Here is a 7,658-nt window from a genome sequence, read left to right as displayed (position 1 = left end):
GCTTAGGATTTCTCCTAAGCAATTGCTTCAAAGGGACCTTTGATAGTAATGAAAACCTGTGGCTCTTTCCATACTGTGTTTCCACAGGTAACATTCTCTTGAGAGCCACCACCCTCCTTCCTCAAAGTCAATTTTGACAAAAGTGTACAAGAGAGAAGTGCTTTTGATAGTGTAGGTTTTGTTATTCAATGCACTAATGGTGCTCTAATAGCTACAAGCAGAGTCAAGATCTTTGATAATGCATGGAAAGGACTGACTTGTGCTATAAAAAAAATTGAAGACCTTCCACATCTATCTTGAGAGGGACTCATTCACAAGTATCAGTTGGCTTTCAGCTTTGCCATCGGCAGATGCCAAATCTCATCCCTTCTTGCAAGATTGCTAGCGAATGGTGTGCTCCTTGATGTCTTTTCAAACGATACATATCTACAGAGAAACCAACAATGTGGCGAATTGGATGGCAGCATATGTGGCCAACCACACTATGACTACGCTGTGTGTGTGTGGGGCTCCACAATATATGCTCTTGCTCAATTTTGAATATTTTGTATTCTGACTCTTATGGATATATCTATGTACGTATGGTATAACATATCCAAGTTATCAAAAAAAAAAAAAATCTTTTATCTTATTTTCTCATTGATTATCAACCCGATCTCTTCCCATCCTCCTCCACTGCCATGTAGATTGGGACCACCAGTGGGGTGGCGAGGAGGACAAGGTGGACAGCCAAAAAGTCGTGAGACAGGGCAGCACCAAGGAAGGCTTCCATCGTGAGATTAGAGTGGGATGGATCAGAAGAAGAAAGGATGGAAAAGAGACTCTGACGGCCACAGCATGCATGTCGTCTGCATGGCTGCTGGAACTCAAAGCAAGATACTAGGACTTTGCCCCTGGTGTCATCAAGGCATGGACGTGGGCGAGATAGCCCCATTACACCAGCGCATGAGACTATATCACCCACTAATCTGCTGAGCCTTTCTTGTTTCTTGGCCAAAAGGGTGTGACCATGTGTGGGAAAATGGCAGCCATTGATGATCAATGTAATAGCTTGGTTTCGGAGAAAAATAGTTTCTCTTTCTTTTTTTGAGAAAATAGTTTTTTTTTTTGAGAGAGAAAAATAGTTCAAAAAATATAGTTCCAAAATTGTTATAAAAAATTGTATTTTAATTCTCTCCAAACCACAGGATTTTCACGGAATAATGATGCCCCATTAGGCCATCTATAAATAAAAAGGAAGCCCTAAAATTGAGTGCATGAAAAGTTGCCATAAAAAACCACCGAGCTCATATTAATGTTAAGCCATAAAAACCTACACAAAAGTAGGGGTGGCAATTGAGTCGAGTCGGCCATAAATAGATCAAGCCAGATATAGGACGGTTCAGAATATTCTAAACTTAAATTTGATCTATTTATTAAATATATTAAAATTTGCAACCTGAACCTCACATATTTAATAAATAGGTAACCCGACCTACCCTGTTTAATTAATTTGTTAAACGGATAATCTATTAACCCAATCCGATCCTATCTGTTTAATCTATTTAAAATAGTATTTATTAACCCAACCTGATCTGACCCGATCCAACCTATTTAACCTATTTAAAATAAAATCTATTAGCTCAACCTAACACAACATGTTTAATACATCAAATTGTGGAAAAAAAAAAAGAAATTTGAATATAGAAAAAATTATAATTAATTTTTTTTAGATTGTAACATATAATGCAACAAATTCCATAATGATATGCCAATGTATCTGGCAACATACAAAACTTGAAAAACCAAACCACAATCCTTTGAATATTTCTTGATCCTAAAACAAAGTGCTGCTGAAAATAAAATTACATTCCATGAATGCACATACCTAAAAGTTAATTCCATCATGAAAGAAGAACCTAAACTATGACTATCATAAAATTAACCACCATCATAATTTATAACTCCATACATCAATTGATAGCATCCAAAGTCAAACAAAAGAGAGTCTCAAACTATGATAATATCCATGTTCAAATAAAAAGCAAAAGAATTCTAAACAAAATGTAACATAAGAAGATAATATATCCAACAAATATGAGCAACACGATATAAAAAGGTATCCATGACCATGATTCATCTCATTATGATATATGAGTTGGCATCAATATTAGCCAAGCATTGAGTTGATTGGGCATCATTGACGGAACTTGAGTTCATCACATCTTCTACAATCTCATTTAACTCAGGTTCCAAAACATCTATATTGAAATATTACAATAGTAATAATAAATCCATTCAAAATATAATAATAATATAAGTAATGAAAGTACAAAATATATATCTTTACTTCCAAACACCCAATCTCGAGTGCAAATCAAGGCGTTGGCAGTATCTAGTTTAAGTGTGCTACGAAACTAATTAGGTACTCATCCATCAATACTAAAAGTAGATTCAGAGGTGACTGTAAATATTGAAATACTTAAAATATCACATGCCATAAGGGAGAGTTGAGGATATCAAAATTGATTGGCTTTCCAAAAATCAAGGATATCCAAATTGGACTTCCTTTCAACTCTAAGCTCATCCAAATATAACTTCAATCGCAACTTTTATGCAGTAGTTATAAAATCAAAGCTTTCAATTAAAGGTTTCAAAATTCTATATTATTGAAAAATTTAAATAAATCATATATCGAAACAATACCATATACAAAGATAATAAATTTATTTTTTAATAAAAAAATTTATGTTATCTTAAAAGCATTTGCTTTTCTATATAGATCAGAAGTCTCACAATAAGTACCACTCTCCATATCTCCATAACTTGATGTGCTAATTATTGGAGTTTTAGAAGAAGAAATCATATACTGATTAAAAAAAACAAACATACAATCACGAACATGCATGCTCTCGGTACAACTATTTTTATTTAACTTCTTATAACAATACTCCATAAACTGAAATTTAAATCAAAGATCCAAAATAACTGTCATAGCCAAAATTAAGCAATGATCTGACTCATATTTTTGAACTTTTGATACATCTACCGTGCCATTTTTTGAATCAGAAACATCCACATGCTACATCTCTTACCTTAAAGTAAGCTCAATCAAAAAAATATGAGAAAAATACAAGTTTGATATAGGATATTTAGCTCCAAAAAATATTAGAGTAGCATCATAAAATATTTTCAATAACTTGTTAATCTTCTCAATTTTGCCCCACTTCTCTTCAGATGGACAATACTTGTAATTAGAATCATTTAATTTCAAATGAAGAAAAGCACAACAGTAAACAAGAGCACTCTCTAGCATCAGAAAAGTCAAATTTTATCTTGTAAAAACATCTTGCTTTAAGTCTTTTTTTTACTTTCTAAAGATACTTATCTAACACATTTCCAAAATTTCAACTTCCAAGCTTGTGAACCCCTGACATATTTCATACTTTCACGAACCTTAAAAATACCTTCATCTATCCCTTTTAATCTCTCTTATACAATTAAGTTGAGAATATGAGCACAACATTAGATATGAAAGAACTCACCATTTGAATAAAATATATTCTTCAAATTAAGTTAAATTTTTAGCATATCAACAAAAACATCATTTATAGTTGCATTGTCCAAAGTCATACAATACAATATTTTTCAATCCCCCAATCAATTAATAAACTATAAATTATTTCACATAGAAAGATGACATTATGTGGAGGAGGCATGCAGCGAAAGTTAAGAACTTTCTTATGTAACACCCAATCTTTATCAATAAAATAGACGGTCAAACATAAGTATCCATCAATTATAATAGATATCTACAAATCTAAAGTCAAGCTTATCTTAAAAGAAATTGAGTGTAGCCAAAATAGTAATTTTTCTTTCTTTTTTTTATATAATTTCAACAAATCTACCTTTACAGTATTCATTGATACTAACTTGACATCCTCATAAATATAAGCAAACAAAGATCTAATACCTTTATACTCAACTAACTAAAATGGTAGATCATGCTTAATAATTACATACGTTATCAATTCATGAAATTTCTGGAGATCAAGTTTACTAGAATACATAAATATAGGCCTTTGAGATTGTGATAGGATCATCTGTCCTATATCATGGTTCTTCCTACAACTTTCTATATGTCATTTCAAATTTTCAGTTCCAACCTTCCCACCAAATGCATTCTTTGTGGGACACTTTATGCACTTGCATTTTTTGATTGCTTCACTTATGTGGAAAAATTAATAAATAAGAAAAATTAACTTTTTTTTACGTTTGCTACTTGTGGAACCACCTACTATAGCTATATTAGAACCAACGAATATTGATTCATTTGCCCTATCATCGTTACTTCCCAAATCTATATCCATGACGAATTCTTTATCCATTTGTATCGTATAATTTAATTATATTAGAACACTAATCTTGAAAGAAAATGATTGGCTTTCAAAAGAAAAATAGTATAATTCACTCTTATATTAGAATTATAAAATATTAGATCTATAAAGAAAATTAATCATGCTATAGAAATTAAAAAAATACTAAATAATTAGAACAACAAAAGAAGAAAAAAAGGAAGAGGAGGTACAAATTTATTATTTAATCTGCAACTAAATCAAAATGGCTGCAATCGATTGCCTGCAAAAGCAGACTGTCCCAGATTATTATCGTTAGAAAAAGCTGAATCAGCACAATCTCAATCCAAAATCATCACAGTCTCTTCATACAAATCTTAGAGTAATTTTATTGTGGCCGAAAGCCAATCCCAATATTAGTAGCTGTAATAAGTTAACACAATAACAAATAATCCTAATTTCGTGTCCTATATATACAGCATATGCACAATAAAATTTAGAAAATGCTAAATACCATGAAGGTTATAACCAGAAATCAAAGTTTTTTAACATAAGGTACTTTGGAGAAGCCAAAAAGAATGATATCACATAAGCAGAAACTATAAGGTACAGGGTACTTTGGAGAAGTATACTAGTGACACGGTAAAACAAAAGCAGAAGCTTTGTATTTATTTGAGGTTGTGATGTTTAGAAACCTCTTCAGAGTTCAAACCATTTGTATGTTTTTTTTTCCTTTGAAAAAGAGAGTCTTGAATCCTAGTTTTTGTAGACTCCGAAGTTTCATTCCCAGATGATTAAAAGCCAAGACTGATCAATCCTGCCAGGCTGTTTACTGTTCTTCGTATTGTCATCTCTACAAGTTTCGATGGCCTACCTAGATATACCATGATCCCTATGAGTCCAGATGCTAGAGCTATAAATCTTATCCACAGCTTTTGTCGGCAGAAAAAGCAGCAAATATCTTTTTTGTCAAGTTTCAGACCTCATATTCTATACCATCCAAAGCTGAGCAGATTACTGAAAGTTCTTCAGAAGTCAGCTGATGTCCACGCTTAAGGGGAATTTACTATTTGACTTCTCTTATTGGTGCTCATGCAAAGAGTTCATAGCAGGTGGCCACAAAGGTTTCAAATAAATGCAATATCACATCCCGAACCCAACATCCGGATCGGATACGTGATGGCCGCACACTCCTTAGAGCAAGCCCTAAAGAATATGCAAGGCAAAAAAATAAATCATTACAATCTTAACATCCATAACAATTAATTTCAACATTAATTCGTAAAATCTTGCATAATTACAAATTAAATTTCTTCAATCCTCTGATCAGGTACTATGACACTCTATCTATCCATCTGCTCACCCATAAATCTAAGCCATAGCCAATCATGAACGTCCTGTATCTCTAAGAAGAAAAAGAAAGATGAAGGGTGTGAGCTTTACAGCCCAGTAAGAATTCCCATATCACACTGATATAGTAATATAATCTGAAAATAAGAATAAGCAATAAAATATAAAATCTCATGTTCAATGTCCAGAATAATGCAAACATTCATAAATTTTCTGTCTTGTTAAAATAGATGCATCATCATATATTAACAGGTGAAACACTTTTGTTCAACAATTGTTTCATGTCTTATCTTTCATTTCTCCTTTCATAATCACATGATTTTTAACAGTTTTCTTCTGGCTCTGAACTATCCAAGTCTATACCTCAGTCATCATCCGGATCAAATCCACTTAAAAAGTCTTTCAAGACTGTCCCAGGATGAGCTCCTGGCCGGCTGTCCCACGTACCAAAGCCCGTGAGAGGCTGTCCCAGGCATAAGCTCCTAGCAGGCTGTCCCAGGCATGAGTTCCTGGCCGGCTGATCCACCTGTAAGCCAGTGGGGGCTGTCCTAGACATAAGCTCCTGGCGGGCTGTTCCTCATGACAAGACTAGTCCATACCATATGTCTCTTTCTTTTCATTTAATCATTATGTGTTGATTTCATCAAATCAATTCTGACTTGCATTATGATCAATTCAGATATGTCATATCCATATAATCATGCCATCAATCTCTGATACATATATATTGACATAACATACTCATGCTCAAAATCAAATAACAGTATCTCAGGTATAATAAATTTATCGATCTCAAATCCGACGATGCAAAACCAACGATGCAAGACCAACAGTAAAATAGCATATATATAATAGTGATCATGTACAGGAATTCTTATCTTTACCGGTGACTGATCCAAGCACAGAAATCAATGTTCTTCTTTGATTTATGAATTTCTTTAACAAAATATTCCATTCGATATCATTTGCAGACAATCATCTCTTCGTAACCCTGATCAAATATAAAGATCATATATGGAGAAAATTACCGATAATCGATCCTAATAATACAGATCGAGGATCTCTCTTAGGATTAACCAAAATTAGGACTTGTCTATGTATCTGGATCCTCCACTGATCCATAATACTTCTAGAGAGAGAAAATTCATGAAGAGAGAGAAAATTTTAGAGAGAGAAAGTAGAGAGAGAAACCTTCGTATCCTTCTGATGAGGCACTCATGATCGAGATCATCAGAGGTCCTATCAGGGTGACTCAATATGAATCAAGTGTTACAAATTTCGAGTAGGATCAGTTGGGATCAGATCTATCGCACGAATTTCGGAGCAATCTCAAATCATCTTATTTTCATCTTCAAGTTTATTCTAGGGTTCATGATGCAATCAGAGAGAAAGAAAAGATCCTAGAGAGACAAAATCCGTAAAGAGAGAGAAAAGTCTAGAGAGAGAATCTAGAGAGAGAAACTGGAGAGAGAAAGTAGAGAGAGGAAAGAGAGAAAATTTTTCTCTCTTCTTCTTCTTTTTATTTTATTTTATTTTATTTTTTATTTTATTTTTCTCTTTCTCTTTTTCTTTTTCTTCTTCTCTTTTTCTTTTCCTGCTTTTTCCTTTTCTTTTTCTTTTTCCTTTTTCCTTTTTCTTTTCTTTTCTTTTCTTTTCTTCTTCTTCTTCTTCCTTCTTCTTTCTTCCCGCGGCCTCCCTTGGCTGAAACAGGAGAAGACCGTGAGGTCCCCCCCTTGGTGGCTCGGGCTCCGACGGCTTGGCCGGAGATCCGGCAACGACGGCTGACCGTGCGAAGTCGGTCGGCGATGGGGTTCGGCCGGCGACTCTCTTTTTTTTTTTTTTCTTTGAAAAACAGGGGATCTTCTTTGAAATTTTTTTCCAGCAAAATCGATGGCCGGTGGTGTGGCCTTGGGCCAGGAGAGAAAGGGAAGAGGGAGAGGAAGAAGGGAAGGGGCTTACCTCGAGCTCCGGCAA

At 34.0% G+C, this 7,658-nt stretch overlaps 1 pseudogene; it reads right to left on the bottom strand.

Moving 5' to 3' along the window:
* Window positions 1–2,408: 2,408 nt before the first annotated feature.
* Window positions 2,409–3,060, bottom strand: LOC109505277 (zinc finger BED domain-containing protein RICESLEEPER 1-like; annotated as a pseudogene).
* Window positions 3,061–7,658: the final 4,598 nt, after the last annotated feature.

This window comes from Elaeis guineensis, chromosome 11 (genome assembly GCF_000442705.2).
Source record: "Elaeis guineensis isolate ETL-2024a chromosome 11, EG11, whole genome shotgun sequence".
Taxonomy (NCBI): Eukaryota; Viridiplantae; Streptophyta; class Magnoliopsida; order Arecales; family Arecaceae; genus Elaeis; species Elaeis guineensis.
Note: the sequence above shows the minus strand (reverse complement) of the source record. Positions and strands in the feature narration are given on the sequence as shown.